The sequence below is a fragment of the Rosa chinensis genome, chromosome 7, assembly GCF_002994745.2.
Source record: "Rosa chinensis cultivar Old Blush chromosome 7, RchiOBHm-V2, whole genome shotgun sequence".
In the NCBI taxonomy this organism is placed as follows: Eukaryota; Viridiplantae; Streptophyta; class Magnoliopsida; order Rosales; family Rosaceae; genus Rosa; species Rosa chinensis.
This window is the reverse complement of record NC_037094.1, coordinates 46,845,370-46,865,150: the sequence shown is the minus strand read 5'-3', so window position 1 is coordinate 46,865,150 and position 19,781 is coordinate 46,845,370. Positions and strand designations below refer to the sequence as shown.

The window sequence follows — 19,781 nt, the reverse complement described above, 5'->3', positions numbered from 1 at the left end:
GTGGTTAGTTTATCCTGGAGGCTACAGAGCGGAAGTCATAACAATGGCAAAGCCAACAAAATTTGCTTCCTACCCGTTCAGCTGCCAACAAGCTACCTTAGCTTCAGCCACAATTTTCCTGACCTGCAGGATTAACCCCTACACCAAAAGAATGGTGCACCGGGTTTCCACACAACAAAACCCGGTAAGCTTATGAAAGCTCGTATGAGTAACTCATGAACATCCATCAACAACTCACACACATCAGCTAAAGGAAACCATGCAACCATGATTCCTTCTAACACTCCATAACCTTTCCATCTAAAGGAAAACATAAATCACCGCTGTCACAATGTTCAATTTGCTAACTTAACCATCAAGAAGCAAATCAAGTCTCATCTAAACAATAAAAGAGGAATACTCGAGGAATTCTCCTTCAACTACATACTTATGAGTCTCCAGCAACCTCGACCGTTACTCCCATAATCTATAATGGCAGATAGACTATTGCTCTATTGAAATCGTAACCACTTGTCCGACTACGGACGTGATTACCTATTTCTTGCCTTGGTCACCTTCTGCGACCTGTCACCATCTGTGACATGTGGTTTCAGACCCCGTCTGGTCTCAAAATCAACATTAAGGTCACCATCTGTGCTCTGTCACCATCTGTGACACATGATCTTCAGACCTCGTCTGGTCATGAAATCAAACATCAAGGTCACCGTCTGCAACCTGTCCCCATCTGTGATATGTAATCTTCTTAGACCCTATCTGGTCTTAAAGTCAAACGTTAAGTAAGACTCACCCGACCTAAAAACGTTACAAACATCTAGCTTCGGCTTTCCTAATCCCTGCTCACCATCTGTGACTCTTGGATGAGGACCAATACATTTAAAATGAGTCAAGCTTGACTCAAAAATGTAACATCAAGCTCAATACTTTTCAAACAATAGAAAACATCTTTTTCCACAATATTGTTTCCTGAAAAGTCACATTCAACAATAATATGAACACCATCACGCATATTATTATTCATCACAATCATCCACAAGGATATATATATTTCACATAAAAATATATATATATATATATATATATACGTAGACATTCACTCAGGAATGCCTACTAATACCAACTATAATTTGCAGTTAACTGATTAACGCCAAAACAATAATGGTAATTCTGTTCATAAAGAACCTTGTGAGATTACTCACCTCGAACTCCTGCTGCGTCTTCAATAAAGCACAAAGCCGCCAATTCACAAATAATCGTCCACTGTACTTCGTCAAGTACCTAATCACATACAGTTCTAACTTAGTGACGATTCACATTTGATTTAAGTTCGAAACCCCTGTTTTGAACTAAAACCCCCAAAGTCGCGCCAATCGAGGGAAAACCACATCTGAGACCTCCCAAAGTCTCTGGAATATATCCACGATCGATGTGACCAAACCACAAGTCGATCGGACGCTCGAATCCTCACGGATCGAATAAATCAATCGGTATGAAACTGTAAAAATCATAACAATTTCATACGAACTCCAAAATTTGCATATTATATATCGAAATGCTCGTATCAACGACTAGAACATATATAATATCACAAACAGTCCCTTACATGGCCAGAACACTGCCGGAACGCCGTCACAGGCTGTGGCGCACAGCCGCTGGCCAAAACTCAATATTTCACAAAACTCCCAACATAAAAAAGCTTCATCTAAGCATGCTTGTGAATTCTCATAACTAGCTCGATGTCAGAAAACAAGCATGAAGGGTCGAAAACTACCTCACAAGCTTTGGATTATTGCTCAAACTGAGTTGAACCGATTTCCACGTAAATCGATCAAAACAAACACCATAGATCGATCAGGAAGCCTATTCTGAACTGAACCAGGGAAGCATGAAGCCACGAAGTCGCCGGAGTTGTGTTTTCCGACCGTGTCTGAAAACGCTAACTGCACCGCCTTGCAGTGCCGCACACGGTGGATATCGTCGCTAGAGAACACCACAGGGACGACCGGACGGAGGAGGAGAACCAGCTGACCAAGTTTCACGGCCAGAGACCACCGCAGTTCGCCGGAAAAGCCGGGTCGGGTCACCGGGTTCGGGTCGGGTCAGTCGGAAATCTTTGATACTGAAGGTATCGACCGAGAGAGAAGAGAGAGAGAGAGAGAGGAATGGGCTTCCGGAAAAGGAAAGGGAAAAATGAAGAATTTCTGATTTTTTTCTCTATTTATACTAAAATGAAAACTTCTTCCGCTAGCCATAACTTTCTCATACGAACTCTGATTGATGCGTTCCACATGTCCACGAACTCGTATTGATGCGCTCTACAACTTTTGTGAAGGAAGTTTTCCGAGAATCCCAACATATAAGAAGTCAAACTTCACACGACCCCCTAAACTGTGAAATTCAAATAATTATACGTACAAAAACTATTCCACTTCACATACAACCTACGAATAAAATACTATAACAAATATTCGTACAACTGGTCCATTATTAATTACCAAAATTAAATAACAGATAACCAGGTCATCACACTTGAAGTCTACACACATCCGCCAGTTTCCGTTAGTTTTCTTAACCATGACCAAGTTGGAAATCCATTGGGGATAATTGACTTGGCGGATGAACCCGATGCCCTGAAGCTTGGCGACCTCTTCCCCTATTGCACGATATCTTTCCTCGTCAAAGGCCCTTCGCCTCTGCCTGACCGGATAGAAAGACGGTTTGATGCTTAACTTGTGCGTGATGATTTCAGGGGAGATACCCGGCATGTCAGCGTAGGACAACGCGAAGACGGCGACATTGTCTCTTAGAAACTGTGAGAGCTGGGCGCCGATTCGGACCGTCAGCTCAGGGTGTTTTTCGGAGATGCTGATAACCCGCAAGACTGTTTCTGGGTTGACAGGTTCCTTTTTCGCATATTCCTCTTGTCGTCCCTAGGATCTTCAATTGCATCTGTCAACGGCGCATGGTTTCCCACTGTTAGGATCTCATGGCGGCGTGTTGATCGTGCCACAGTAGTTGAGTAGCATTCTCGTGCTAGCTGTTGGCTTCCCGTCACACAGCCTGTCCCGTTGGGTGTAGGGAACTTCATGAGAAGCATATATCCGGCTATGATGCACTTTTGTTTGTTGAGTGCGGGTCGACCGATAATGGCATTGTATGAACTGAAGTAGTCGACAACCATGAACACTGTGTGTATCTTCGCTGTGCATGGGCGCAGTTAAAGTTACGTGACGTCGCCGGAGAAACTGAGCAGGGGCTCATGATCTTAGAGTAATTTCCTATTCTGCTGGAGTTGGTTGTAGTAGCCATTGAAGATGACATTGACAACGGATCCGCTGTCAACAAGGACACTTCCCAAGGACCATTTATCTAGCATAGCGTCGATCAAGAATGGGTAGTCGTGGGGGAGATGTACTTCGCGCTCTTCTTCCTCAGAGAAGGTAATGGGCACCCACCCAGATTTTGGTAGTTTAACGGATCTCTCATAGCGAATGTTGCAAATTTCTTTGGGGTGGTTAGCGTGTACATACCGCTTTCTTGCCCTATGAGACATGTTGGTGATCGGAACACTGCCGTCGATGGTGTTGATGTGGCGCATAGGCTCGATGTTAGTGACCACAGGGGGCGGCTGACGTACCCGGAACTGGTCCAACTTACCATCACAATATAAAGTTTCAATTGCTTTTTTGAGAGTGTTGCAGTTGTTGGTGTTGTGACCGTTTTCCTCATGGTATTTTCACCACTTGCCAGTGTTTCTTGGTTTGCCTACCCTTGGGTATTTTCTTAGGGGTGGCGGTGGAATCTGGTCCTTGCATTGATCATATATCTCTTCATAGGAAGCTGTGAGGACTGTGAACACTACGTACCGTTGGGAGGACTCCGTTTGCTTATTACGGTTATCCCCGTGGGATGAGCGGTTTCCTTTGTTGTAATGTTGGTCCTTTTGCCGCTTGTTCTGATAGTTGCCTTGTTGCCACTCTCTCTTCTTCTCAGTTGGCGGCGTAGCAAATGTTTTGTTAGCGGTCTCCTGATGGCTGGAGGAAGGCTGAGTGGATTATGCTGGCGTTGGCGGTGATGGTGGGGTTTCTCCGTATGTGATGAACTCTGCCTGTGCATGGATGACGGCTTCGCTCATGACGTGGTCATACGCTGCGTTTGGATGATTGTAGTTGAGATGATAGAGAAATGGTCCCTTTAGGAGTCCTTGCTTAAAGGTTGTCAGCGCCATCATTTTATCAAGATTCGGCACTGCGATGCCGCTGCTCTCCACCTGGTGACAAATGCCTTCAATGTTTCCTCTGCGCCCTGTTTAACGCTGAACAACTGGCTTGTGTTGTGATGTCCAGCGGCCAGCAAAATGAAACACGACAGGAAAGCATTTGACAATGCGTGGAACGAGTCGATGGATCCCGATGGGCACTCAAAAAACCAACTCATGGCCTCTCTGTCTAACGTTTCACTGAACAAATGGCAGAGGGTGGGGTCATCGAATCCCTTGTTATTAGTGACTTTTTGAAGGTGTCCATATGGACGAAAGGGTCAATCATGTCGCTGTATTGTGGCATCTGTGGCATCTTCACATGTGCTGGTTTAACGGACTGCAGGATTCTGGCGGTGAATGGTCATAGCCTGGATGCGAAGAGTTGATTGGGAATTCGCGCTGGAGCGCCTGCCTCCACCCGGATTAGCCTTTGCCATAATTGTTGCATCTTTTTTAGGATTAGGGCGGTTGTGTTGCTAGCGGGCCCTGCCTGGAGGTTCCGTTGTGCCAGCTCCAGCCTGGGGGCAGGCGGATTGCCTTCAGTTCTAGCCCTGGCTGCAGAGCGGCTGGGGTGCGGTTGTGATTCCGCTTCTTGTTCTAACATTAGTCGTGGTGGGGTGGAGGACCCATTCCCAACAACTCAGGCGGGTTCAGTGGTACTTGCATATGTATTACGGGTGCGGGTATCAATCGTCCGACATTAGATCGGCTGTGCCTAGTGCTTTTTGATTGCTCGCTCTGTGCTCGGTTAGCCTCCAGCGCCTTCTTTAGTTCGTCGAACTTCGAAATCAGCGTGGCCACCTACTTCTGGGCCTCAGCCTTTTCCTTGCACTCTTGTTCGCACTCCCTATTTGTCTTGTGGAGGTCCGCCAATGCCAGCTCATACATAGCGGTGAGGTCTTGGCCTGGTGGGCGACGACTGCTGCCTAGATGAGCCTCCATTGAGACTTGGATTTGTTGGATTTGGGGGTGGCCTGCGACTCCACACTAGGATTGATTGGAGTGTTGAATAAGGCGCGGTTAAAGTTAACCGCTGGGTTGGTGGGTTGGGGGTTGGCGGATTGATCCGCTTGCTCCTCGGCTTTTCCCCCGCTATCGTTAGTCATGGTGATTGTTGTGGTAGGATGGCTTTTTGCTCAAGGATTCCCACAGACGGCGCCAATGTTAATGCCTAAGATTCAGTGGTAGCTAAATCTCGGTTAACGTTGGTCCGATGGGCGGACCGCTACTTGTGATGCTCTTGTGACTCCCGTTATCTATCAAATTAAATACAGTCCGATGGGCGGACCGCTACTTGTGATGCTCTTGTGATTCCCGTTATCTATCAAATTAAATACAAAGGGCGTCAGAGGGAGACCGCGGTTAGCGGTCTTCTCTTCTCCGATGCCTAAGTTAGTCAATGTATTTGTGTTGACAACATAACCGTAGGTAAGTAGTAAATGCGTAATTAATGAGGAGAGAGGAGTGGACATTTTATAGGTGGGGAAGAGACTGATCTCTTCCTTGTTTTCGATGTGGGACTGATATGGTTCAGTCCCCAGCTTCTAATGTTTCAGTGAGGCGATCATGGTGCGGCGCGTCAGCGGTGACCTGGGGGTGAGCCGAGGCTTAGGTGATAGCTTGCTTGGCTGTGTTTCCGTAGGTCACACCGTACGTTGGTGGTTATTGGTACCGCTGGCGGTAGCATGAGCGTGGCTCATTATAGCTAATTTAGCTTGGCAAAAGCTCATGTAAGTACAATGAGGAATGGTTTGTGTTGTATATGAAGATAGAGAATGGCCTTGCTTAATTTTGTGTGTGTGGTCTGTTGGAAATTTTGATTGTGTATTTCAAAATACTTTGAGTAACTCCCAATTCATTGAAAAGCTATTTACTATACATTTATTCTAAACCGTTGCTAATTCATTATGTTCATAATATTATGGCATCTTAAGGTTACGGGAGTTATGATATTCCAATAATTATCTTATTAAATTTGTGTAATATCTCTAAGCCTTTTCATCTACTATATATACCTATCACTTCTTGGTCTTAGATACACAATAAAATTCATTATCTTCTATAGTTCTCTCTGTAGCCATTCTCTAGTGACATATTCTAGAGTGTTCCTTGTTCTTGCTCTTCCATAATGCCAAAGGAAAAAATCTAGCATTTACAGGATCCAAGTTTGCGAGTGTACGCTTACAAGGATTAACGGTTGTTGTACCCTGGAGAGTAGGGCGCCACAAACCTACTACACAGAGACATTGTCTCCGAGGGGTGAAATCTACTCTTAAGGGCATGTTCACACGCCTCAACCACAAACTCTTTTTGAATGATCTGTCCTCCTGAAGCCTAAAAATCCAATAGATAAGTGTTATGATTCTTGTAATTTTAGTCTATTATCACAATGAAATGAAAATTGTTATTTGTTATTAATATATTGTATTTATGTGATTTTTTAGGAGATGAAATCCGGTGATGAAAATAGCATCCAATGTTCTAAAAATCGGCCTAGGCGGCCGACTAGGCGGCGCCTAGGCGTTGGGCGTGGCTTCACCGTTCCGATTAGAGGCTAGGCGATCCTTCTGGGCGTTTGGCTTCTCGGCGGCCGCCTAGGCGGTATTAGGCGTCATTAGGCGGGCTTTAGGCGCTGGGCATTCGACGTTGGGCGCTGGGCGCTTTGCCTTTTTTTTTTTTTTCTCAGACTTTGGCTTCGACTTCGTATAGGAATCTTAGACTTCTCTCTCAAACTCTCAGTTTCAGAGTTTCTCACTCTCTTAGGCAACGACATGGTAGGCCAAAACTCAGAAAATAAAATTGAAGAAGCAATGAAGAAGAAAGGTACTGTCTTGATCGGAGTCATCGGACGGTGGTGGTTCCGTCAATCAACCAATGAGAGAGAGAGAGAGATTACAGACATTCTTGGAGCTTATAGCTTGAGCTTGATGGTGCTGGGTTTGATTGATAATCTTCAGAAGCGAAGAGCCCAGGCTAAAGTGGTTTGGTTTTTCTGTATTTCTTCTTATGTTTATCTAAATAGTAAATAGTTTAAATATGCTTTGCAGATAAGGTCAACACTAATGGATTAAGATCACGCTGGTTTCAAATACAAAGAATAAAAAAATATATTATCTTATAGTATATAAGATAAGAAGTATCTGACATTTGCTTTAAAGTTTAAACCAAAAGAAAGACTGATTCGGTGGGGAGAGAGAGTGGAGATAATTAAGACCAAAGAAAAAAGAAATGTTTTAAAAGGAAAAAAAACACACACACACATTAATTAACACTTATTTTATTTATATGTGTTATAAAAATAAAATTAATAAAAAAAGAAAACCGCCTAGTCCCCGCCTAGGCTCCTGCGCGCTAGGCCCCGGACTACCGCCCGACTAGCGCGTAGCGTTTTTTAGAACCTTGGTAGCATCCATCGACCAAATTTTCCAACAATCTTAAGAGTAGAACCGTTGGTGGATGTTTCCATGTGGAAAGCTTGGACATAAAGATAAGTCTGGTATTCATTTAGTTGTTGTGAGTATAACTCTTTCTCATTAAATAGATTGCCTTTCCGCTCTAAAATTTGAAAAGAATATACTGTGAGTTGTTTTAGAATGGAGTTAATATTATTATATCTTTAGATATATTTATGAATGAGTTTGTTCTTCTTGGTTTAGAATTATTAGTATGGCAGTTAGCTTCTTGCAAATTGCAAAATGTCCGTTGCGTTTTAATCATGCATTAAGTTTCAATTTTATTTTATTTTGGCTTATGATTATAAGGTGTAATGATGATTTAAGTTGTGTGATACTATTAATTTTAGTTTAATTTGCATTCACTTCATTGTTCAATGCATGGTGTTTGTAACTTAAAACAAACAGTTTGCATTTCTACTTTTCTATATTAATAGCTGTATTAATATCGTTTTACCATTTTTGTACTATTTATTTTGCATCATTGCTATTAACCTTAATTATGGTTTAGCAAGAGTTTTTAAATTCTATTTGTTATATGATTTGAACCATAATTATTCTCTATGCATTAAAATATTTTTATCGTTATAACTCGAAAAGTTGTTCCTTTGTTGTTGCCTTCGGATTATTGTTTCTTCGGAAATAAGAAAGTTGTTGCCTCTCAATATTTCTAGTGCCTCTTGATTAAGATGATATATGCCTCGGTTGCCTGAAAAATAAATGTGTTATCATGTATAATGCATTGAGAAATTATTTTGTCAATTTTACATTGACGGTTGCCTATGGCAATTTGATGCCTCGGAAGATTAATGTCCCTACGGTTGATGTCCTCCAAAAGAAAAAGAAAAAAAATAATGTTGCCTTAAAGTTTGGTCACAAGTAATAAAGGTTGCCTCATTTACATCTTGAATGATGAATCGGATCCTATCCTATGGATTAGATATAACGGTTGCCTCGATACTTTAATGGTAATGAACATGGTATGTTGCCTTGAGAATTTGGTTGCCAAGAAAATAGATGCCTGATTCTATATTATCAGTGCTTTCCGATATAATGCAAAGACAACAAGTCTCCAAACATGGTTCCCTAGCCATATTTGCTCAGATGGAGCATATGCTGCCTTAAGGTTTTGGGTTGCCTTTCGAATATTCGTTGCCTTTCGGTCAATGTTGCTTCAAAACAAATAAATATATGCAGTTTTTATTCATTGACGCCTCGATATTGTCCCTTATGCTGATGTCTTGAAAAACTATCTCATTGATTGCTACCTTCGGTTTATGCTTTGAGAAAATGGACATTCAATGTATCTCCATGATCAAATTTAATTTTGATCAAGAATTAAGAGGCACTTGATGGCTACAAATGTGGGGGTGATTAAAGTTTCCGAAGCCACGAAATCGGACAAATAATGTTGCCTATTAAACTCCCAAGTCCTTGACCTGCAAAGATTCGTTGCCCGAATATATATGGCTTGATATTATCTTGCCTATATATATATGAGCCTGAGGCTAATTCAGACAGACTCAAATGTGGGGGTTAAGAGAAAAACAAGGAAATATAGGCTCTTATATTTAAATGAGATTGGATAACTATAACTAAAAATCCAATGAAGATTACTTATTATTGAGATTATTCAATAAGCTGTGTAGGTCAGAGTTGATTTTTGGCCAATACTCTGACAAAACCACTAGGCTAAAGGCCAAAGCTAGTGGCTGATACATCGAGGGGGATGGGACTTATGCCTGTATCAAAGGTCAAGAGTGATGGTAACCCAACCTATGTGATTGGAGATCCCATGAAGTAGGTTCATATGGGTAAGAACAAGTCATTTGTTGGTCAGTGATGCACTGCCAAATAAAACTATTGATGGTCCCTCCCTATGGTGTAGATAGTGCTTAACTAGAACGTGGAAGCACTACCAGAAAATTACTCTTTTACGACGCACAATTTACGGCGTGCATCCTAGGCGCGCCGTAATTGACCATCATTAACGGCGCATTTTGAAATGCGCCTTAAAAAATATATGGTTTTGGTCATTAACGGCGTGCATTTAATGTACGCCCTAAATGTTGCTCTTCATTTACTGCTTGCATATTTTGCATGCCCTGAATGACTTCTTTGAAGTCTTTTACGGCTTACCTCTTAGTGCGCCATAAATGGCATTTCATTAGCGCACCCAAACTCTCACCCTAAAATTTGACTTCCCACTTTTTTTTTTCTTTTCCCACGCCAGAACCCTTTGAAGACCTAAATCAAAAGACTCAAGAGAACAAGAGCCGGCATCACAAAAATTAGAAGACCCTCAACTAGAGAAAGCACTAGATTGAAAACCCTCTCTTCTCCAATTCTTCGAATCTCTTTCTCCATTTTGGCCTCTCTACATATGCGCAGAAGAACCTGAAGCTCGAGCTTCTGCGACCCCATGAATGGGTGAAGAGGATCCAGTCGGTGACTAACACATATGACGAAGAACCCCATCGCAGCGGTACCGGTCAAAGCTGATTGCCTCCCGAAAGGAAAGGTAAACGTCCCAATTTAATTTTAATTGAAATTTCTAGGGTTTTTAGTTTGGAGGATTTTGTTTGGTGGTTGTCTTCTTCTCTCATCACTAAGATAAATTATCAAAAATTGCTGGAATTTCTTTGGGATTGTTAGGAAAATAAATCTAGTTGTGGTTTTCCGAAAGGTAGAAGTCCCCAATTTAAATCTATGATGGTGGTTGTTTATAATTCGGAACTGTAAAAATAATGTTCTTGTGGAATCAGTCCCGTCAAGGGTTTTGTAAATCAGCCTTTTTACTTTTAACATTGTTATGCTTTGTATTTCTTTGTGTTTGCAATTCAAATTGAAAATTGTGCAGATGAAATAGCTCGGATTTTGGTCAAAAGAACTTAATTGCCTTCCAGGTTTGTTCTAATCATGTTCAGTCACAAAGCCCATTTCTTTTAGTGGTTTCCGAGATATTCTATGGTGTTGGTTCTGTGTTTTCTTCAATTATTTTGGAAAACCCATAAAGCAAAATCCATGGTCGTAGTGTTTAAATTTGGTGGTTCATAGAGATTATATCCATTCTGCTGTCTCAGGACTTCTTCCTTTTGGATTTGAAACGAGGACAAACTTTCCTCTTCCACTTTCTTTCAGAAGCCAAATCCAGTTATGTATTGGCATTTTTAGTGAAACGGTTAGTGGTTACTATTTCTCTAACCATTTCACTAAAAATGTAATGGTGTTGTTGATGAAAAACAATGGAAAACTTAGTGCATTAAACGTACTAAGCAGATTTTCCTATTTTTGTTGTTGTATAGGTTCATGGTCTGCAAGTTCATTAGTGAATGGTTACTGGTTGGGTTAATATATAATATGAAATAGTAGCCTGATCTTTTGGTGGTTGTGACTTTTGACAAGTACATATATGACATGTACTACATCTCCTTTATGTTGAACCAAATTCTCACATAGTGTTGAACCGGCAATGGCAATTGTGCCAATCATAGCCGCTGGTGCTCCAGGTGCTGTTTCTGGTGCACTAGTTACTCCAGAATATCGGGATGGTGCTCAATCACATCTTTGGTTACAAGTTAGTCTACTTCTCTACATTACAAATTCAACCTGCTTGCTTTCTTATCACTGTTTTCTATAGCCTTTGAATTAGTTTTTTGAAGCTTAGAAGTTGGTTTGCATTCTATTTCGAAAATTGATATTTGATATGCAATTCATAAGTCTTCAATAGGATTTTTGTAGCTGGTATACATAATGACAGGAGGAGTGTTATGTGATATTCCAAAAATATGTTGAGCTCTATCAATGTAGTTGATAATTAATAGGGATCACATATGTTTTTTTTTTTTTTTTTGGGTCTTAAAGAAAGCTGGACTTGGAGCATCTTTTGCTAGCTCCTATTGGTTTTGTTGACAGCAAGACACAAGTTACTCGGTGGGAAGAAGAGGGGAATGGTGTTGTTAAGATGGGCCGTTTTGGCTCTATCGTGTGCCCCATTTGGATGGTAAGATGGGCAGAGTTTCTAACTCTGTGTCCTCTGGAAAAAAAAATGAAAAAAAAGGCACTGCCTAATTGAGTTTTTTGATTTACAAATTTGTTTAGTTTGTTATATGATGGTGACCATCTGATAATGGCCTTGATTTATATATTGGTTCAGGCACATAACTTAGCTGTCTCAATTTCCTGTTAAGATTATATATCATTTATAAGCTGGAATTTATTACATGTAGGATTTTTTGTGTGAGAACTCCAGCTGGAGAACAAGGAGAACAAGAGGATGATGGACAGTTCTATTAGAGAAATAGAGAGGACAAGCCTTTTGAGGGTTTAGGACACAGAGGCCGATGTTGGTATTGATAAGACACAGAGGAAATGGAACGAACATGTTGCAGTCCTCTGATATCAGAATGAGAGGAATCAAAGAGAACTCAATCCTCTCCTTCAATACTGCTGCTCAATTCCCAATTGATTTTGTTGAGTTCGACGTTCAGGTAATTAACTAAGCATAATCTTTGTACTTCTTTTGGGTTCCCAATTTCTAAACAAAATCAAGAATCATGATGCACCTTCATGCATATGGTCACAGTTTGGTTTCTTAGTAGTATTGCTTGTACTGTAAGCAGAATTTACTTTTGTAGGTGACCAAAGATGACTGTCCAGTAATTTTTCATGACAACTTTATCGTCAGCGAGGACAAGGTTAGTTGGTTCTTGATTGATCCCTCTAAATCTATAAGTTCTTGATTTAATCTGCTTATTTTCTTTAGTGTAATATGTAATCTGAACGTAGGTGATATCTTGTGTGGAATTTGGTTTCAGGATGTTTTCATTGGGAAGAGAGTTACAGACCTTAAGCTACCAGAATTTCTTTCCTATGAACCCCAGAAACAGCTTGGAGAGGTCATCATCAATGTTGATTTGTTCGTTTTCATATTGATGATTTTTGTATTTGTGGATTTTTTGTGGAATTGAAGTTTGATGACCACATAGTCTACAAAGAGAGACAGCTCAAGCATGTTCTTCAAGTAATCTTGCAGGTAACAATGCTCATTTTATAGTCTATATATGTGTAATAGTTGTTGTCTTAAGGTTTACTGGTAGAACACAAATCAAAATTGGGTACTTCAACCTCTTTCTTCTACAATGTAAAATACTTCAATACATATAGGTCATTTCACTAAATTGTTGAAATGGATTGAAATTGAAAATGGGTTTTCAACCTCTTTGTTATACACTATTGAACATATAGGTGGTAATTTTTACTGAAAGTTGTTTAAACATGTGGTAAATGAGTATGTAGAGGGCAGGCGAATCTTCTTTTCAACCTTTCAGCCTGATGCTGCTCTTTTGATAAGAAAAATGCAGAGCAGTTACCCTGTAATAGATCACCTTGATTGGAAAATTTCATGCAAACTTGGTGTTTTGAATAGATAGAACGGTTTTGCAGTGACTGACTTGGTAATATATATACTTATTATCTCCAGGTATATTTCTAGCCTGAAGGAGGGTCTTAAATGTATGCTGATGTTAGAAAGAACTCTTTGGAAGAAGCAGTTAAGATGTGCACGGCAGGTGGTTTGTAAGGCATTGTTGCAGAAGTGAATGAGAGAAATGAATGTAAAGTAGGTGTAAAGGTTTCTTTTTGCTTATATATATGTTTTTCTTTGCTTGTAATCAAATTTTATATATGTACAATAATTATATAAATTAAGTTTATATACTAACAAAAAAATAGAAACATGAAATAATACATAAATTGTGGGTTTTTGGTTTTTGATTTTTTTTTTTTTTTTTTTACTTTTTCAACCCTCATTTACGGCGTGCATGGTATGTGTGCTGTAAATGTAACCTCTTTTACGGCACACTTCTGACTCATTTACGACGCAAATTGTAACTCATTTACGGCGTGCAAGGTATGTGCCGTAAATGCACCATCTTTTATGGCACACTTTTGACTCATTTACGACGCACATTGTGACTCATTTACAGCGCACTTTATGTGTGCCGTAAATAATAATTGTCTTTTACGACATGCCCATTTACGACCTGCATTTGTGGGTCGTAAAAGATCATTTATTGTGCGCCGTAAAAGACTTTTTTTCTGGTAGTGAAGGTTGAACAAAATTGTTCTTAATGAATACCATAGCCCTTATTAAGGGTGGTGTGTTTGATTCCAGTACACACTTGATGGATTCACCTATTTGAGTGTGGAAGTGGGGCCGCTTCCTATGAGACTTGGGCAGGTTCTCTAGAGCACTCATGAAAATCCAGGTGCGCATGGCCAATTTGCCTCAACCCGTAGAGAACAGCTTGATTCCGAGGACTTAATGTGGGTGGTTAGTTGCATGATTCACACTAAAGAAATTATGGTTCACAGAAAATTTAATTTTCACCAAATTTTTGTGAGTCATGGCTAACCTATCCTATGGCTGGTTCATAGTCCAAAAGACACCAGTTCAGATGCATTATTTTCTCAATTTTCCTTGGCACTCTATAATTTCCTTTTGCAGTTAGCAGCTTCCGTATTTTGAAATATGTGGGGGATTGTTGGAAATTTTGATTGTGTATTTCAAAATACTTTGAGTAACTCCCAATTCATTGAAAAGCTATTTACTATACATTTATTCTAAACCGGTACTAATTCATTATGTTCATAATATTATGGCATATTAAGGTTACGGGAGTTATGATATTCCAATAATTATCTTATTAAATTTGCGTAATATCTCTAAGCCTTTTCATCTACTATATATACCTATCACTTCTTGGTCTTAGATACACAATAAAATTCATTATCTTCTACAGTTCTCTCTGTAGCCATTCTTTAGTGACATATTCTAGAGTGTTCCTTGTTCTTGCTCTTCCATAATACCAAAGGAAAAAATCTAGCATTTCCAGGATCCAAGTTTGCGAGTGTACGCTTACAAGGATTAACGGTTGTTGTAGCCTGGAGAGTAGGGCGCCACAAACCTGCTACACCGAGACATTGTCTCCGAGGGGCGAAATCTACTCTTAAGGGCAGTGTTCACACGCCTCAACCACAAACTCTTTTTGAATGATCTGTCCTCCTGAAACCTAAAAATCCAATAGATAAGTGTTATGATTCTTGTAATTTTAGTCTATTATCACAATGAAATGATAATTGTTATTTGTTATTAATATATTGTATTTATGTGATTTTTTAGGAGATAAAATCCGGTGACGAAAATAAATAGCATCCGTCGACCAAATTTTCCAACATGGTCTAGAAGAAAATCATAATTGATTATGCTGCACGTGTGTGGAGGAAAGGAAAATATCTGTGCCGACGTCATCATGAGGCATTATATTATTTTTTTTCTTTTTTTCTTTTCTTTTTCTTTCTTTTCTTCTTCTTTCTTCTCATCAATGCATTTCTGCTGCAAATACTATTGAAGGCATTTAGATTATGCTCCTTTGATGGCGTTGACCATGATTGACCCGCATTAACTATTTCGTTCTTTTGTCAAGAGCTCCATTTTGCTCAATTTTCCACCATTTTCTCTCGATTTCCATAATTCTGCTTATTTCCTACACAATAAATAAAATTGAATTAATTATATTATAATTGGCTCAAGTATTAGCTTATTTCTAGTGTTTTAGATACAATTACATGCATATATATAAACGCGTGTAATCACACCCCCACACTTGACTTTGCTTGTCCTCAAGCAAACTAAATGAAATCTAATATGAAAATCTACCAACTCAAATAGAAGTAAAATGCGGTATTAGCCTTTCCAACCATAACCCTCGGAAAACTAATTATGTATATGACCATGAAGTAGATGTAATTAAACACAACATAAGATTTTTGAATTTGTAAGGCAATTAAGATGCACATGTAATAAATGCTCAAGTATATGCATGTGATATCCATGTATCAAATTAATCCACCATAATCAAATATGCACATAGAAGACCCGATATAACCTACTAAAATCACAAAGGTTCACTAAATATTACCGCTCAACTGTTTATGGGTTACATGTATTTCACACAAAAGCAATTTCACAACATACTCCGCCATATGCTTACTCTCTGATCTCATCTCCTCTAGGTAGCTCACAACATTTAATATCAAGAGGTCTTTTATTTGGTTATAATGGGGCTAAGGGCAAGTGGTTAAGAGAAATGAAGGATAAGGAAATACAGAGTCCATAAAAACCAGTGAAGCGACTCTCTCTTGTAGAGATATATGACTTTTGCATGCGAATGCTAAATCACTCACTCTAAAACCCATTGTACAACCCACATTGCAACTATAAACAATACTATTGTTTTTTCAACATTTTCTTCTTCTTTTGTTCTTTTTTTTCTCGATCACCTTTTCTCTGTCTTTTTTTCTTACTTTTTTGAAACTTTCTTTTCTATATAAAATCACTCACCCCACACTTATTCTTTTGTAACCTCACACTTTGACTTTTCTTTTCTTTTGAAGCACTCAAAACATAAAGTCATTCTCTTAAATCACTTCACCAACTACCATGGAAGGGTAGGATAAAAGTGTACTGGCTAGGTAGGAATTTGTGGTGCAAATGAATAAAAAGGCTAAACATATAAATAGGCTCAAAGTGGCAATCTAGTGGTAAATAATTTTGGGCACATGCTTCTTTGGGTATGGTAGTAATTAACCCTAATGCCTCAATCCTTTCCATCCTGTTGTGAGCTAACAAGTAGTCTTGAGAGGTTTCAAGCAAGTTCTAGATACGCAATGTCATGAAATTGTACACACATGAAAGAATATGTGAATGAACGATGCATACACTATAGATATAGGCACAAAAGCTCACAAATAATGGCATGCAAGTCAATCAAATCATCTATATGCTTCTCTAGCTAATTATGATGAACCAATATAACCATAGGCTATGTGCACACATATAGTCAAGCAGAGATCACATATGCATTTAATCACAAAACAAATTCAAAGTCCTAGATCATGCTTAATCTATTCACAATCACAACAAGTTCTAATTAACCCTAATTCAAAGTCCATGTCTCGTCATTGGGGTTGAAAAAAGCATTAACTACTAAATTCTAATTACAAAAAAATCTAATCTAAAAAGGAAAAAGTCTTTTTGAATTTTTTTTTTTTGAAAAGAAATTGGGCACCCGAGCTCTCACCCCCACACTTAAAACCAACATTGTCCTCAATGTTGTCAAGTGAGTTCGAAAGCTGAAATTCGTGTTGGATTTAGGCATGAGAGTCAAGTTTGGGTGAAGGCACAAAAATTAACTATGAAAATGAAAATCTAAATGCGGAGAAAAGTTATGGAAAACCCCCTCGTGATGACCCTTCATTGCTCATGAACTTCAGAGAAGACCAATATGAGACACCAACCTTAAGGCACAAGGTCTTGACTTCCTTACGTATGCTCCTTAATTGCTCAAAGTGTTCATGAAAAGATCAACTCTGTTGAAAAATATAGGAATATCCTAGAGCAATGTGTCACACAGTAGGCCCATCAAAAAATAAAGACAAAGGTCCTCTATTAAGCTCATAGGCTTTGCCACCTCCAATACATCAAAAACTTCCCTATAATGACCTCCATTGAAGAATTGAAGTGCAAGAAGTCCAACCACCCAAGTGAACAAAAACTAGTGGGTGCAGCGAAATTCCAGCAATGACCTTTGTCTTCAAATGCTCATATCTCAGACTCAGAAAGGATAGATAAGTGAGACTACTTGGAATGGAAAGTAGACTTGGAGAGCTTTCTATCCATATAAAGTGAGCCACCTACATCCAACTGAGATGAAAAATAAAGCTAGTCAAAGTTGCCGGCTTGTAATGAAGTCTGCTACTGACCCTCAATCACCAAAACTGCAATATCTGAAGCACTAGAGGGTGCAAAAAAGGTGAGACCAAATGGATATGAAACTAGACTCATAAGGCTACATGATGGTAAAATTTCATTGAATTATCAATCCTGATTCAAATATCGTTGGCCTCCAAACTCACTGATCTCTTCTGCAGTTTCTGTTCTTCCCGGTTTCTGACCTCTCTGTCCACTTGGAACACAAAATCTGAAGCTAGGAAGGTTCAAATAGAAAAATGTTATACCAACATACAGAGAACATGTGAAGATACACCTCTTAAAATTTTTATCTCTAAATAGCTTGATATGTAGAGGGTGTAGCTTCCCAAAGTCACTATACAAAAGCTATTTCTGTTCTAACCTCCATGCATTGACCATTAACTGGAGTTGTAGTGACTCAACAAGGTTGAAATTTGGGCAGTTCATAGCAGACACACAGGGGAATATCTCCAGAAAAATTCAGCTCAAATTAGCATGTAGATTTGAAATTTTAGTCACCAAAATGAACTGAAATTTCTGGACAGAAATTGCTCACTACCACATTCTTTCTTTCTGCACATTTTCAATTTCGGACACCTCACAACTTCCCAAAAATGACTAGATAGCCTTGTTAATGCAAAATAAACAAGTTAATTTCAAAAACACCAATGGTTGCCTCCCTAGAAGCACTTGTTTTTAAAGACCCCAAGCCAGTCTTCAGAATGTGATCTTTGTCAAGGTACTCAAGTGCGACCACCCTATTATTTGGGGCAAAGGGACTCCTTGCACTACTACAAAAAGTTAATCAGACAATGGTGGATTTCTGTTGTCTGTTGACCAAGTCCACCGTTGTCTAAGTAAGTGTTGTGTGATTGAAAAATCACACAACGGTAATTCCACCATTGTCTGACAGTAGTTGGCTCAACAGAATAGCTATTTTTCCGTTGTGTGAATTCTACGCAGCAGGTGCCTGCCATGGCATGCGCAGGGATGCCTCGGCCATTCAGACAACAGAAGATAATTTTTGCTGTTATCTGAGATTCATAATACACAACAACCATAACTCATTCTTTGTTGTCTGAGATTCATAACATACAATAACTATAATTCATTCTTTGTAGTCTGAGATTAATAACACACAACAGCTATAATTATTTCTCTGTTGTCTGTTGATTCACTCAGACAACAGAGATGATTTTATTTCTGTTGTGTGTTATGAATCTCACACAACATAATTTTGTTCTCTTTTGTTGTTGGTTGTTAGTTCACACAACAACTAAATTTGATTAGATTTTATTTCTGTTGTGTGTAATGAGTCTCACACAACAGAATTTTGTTCTCTTTTGTTGTTGGTTGTTAGTTCATACAACAACTATATTTGGTTAGTTGTGGTGTGAATATTATAATCAAATTGGCTAATACCCAATGACTGTTGTAGGAGAAGCCTTAATTTTGAACTCTTTTACCCATACAACACATTGTTTTGTATTGTGTTGTATGAGATCAATGCTAGGTGAAATTGTACAAAATCAATGCTAGTGATTATTACCAATGAACAATAAATCTATATTAATGCTAAAAATAACTTTGATACATTAAACAAACTCCAATCGATTCACCATATACAACTTTATAAACATTTTGAACATTTCATTGAACTATGCCTTCCAATTTCATAAGCTATACAAGAGAGTGTTTGATCCTCACCCACAGGTAATGCTACAACGAGCAATCCAATTTCCATGTTGTGCAACATTTGCTTGAGGATTCTGATGGACAAGTTCATTATTCTTGTGCAGCATTTAGTTCATTATCTTGTGCAGCATTAGCTCTAGATTCATCTCCTACATGGAATCTTAGGTCTGAATCTACAGTCAACTTGGATGCCAAGGACAGTTGCAGCAATTGCCTTTGCTGCCTTTGAACTGCATATTCAAGTACGGAAATCTTAGGTAGCTACTAGTTTATTATTCGACAAAGACCAGATATGGCATGCACTATTGGAAAAGCAGTATTGGCATTCAACTTCACTTGGCATGGCATTGCAGTAGTCCAAAACCCACAATTATAACTTTTTCAGTAACATGCTTCTTAATAGTGTACAATTCTCTGTTAATCAAACTGAATGATATGCAAGATGACTAAAAAATCAGTCAATGTAAACTTAACATTTTACTACTCAAATGCCAGACTTTTAGTGAAAGACCGCAACCGAATTTTGCACAATGATGGCATGATTTCCAGTATGCTAAGACGT

At 39.1% G+C, this 19,781-nt stretch overlaps 1 pseudogene; it reads left to right on the top strand.

Annotated features, from left to right (window-relative positions):
- The first annotated feature begins 11,019 nt into the window (after window positions 1–11,019).
- On the top strand, window positions 11,020–19,448 carry LOC112178011 (annotated as a pseudogene).
- The last annotated feature ends 333 nt before the right edge of the window (window positions 19,449–19,781 follow it).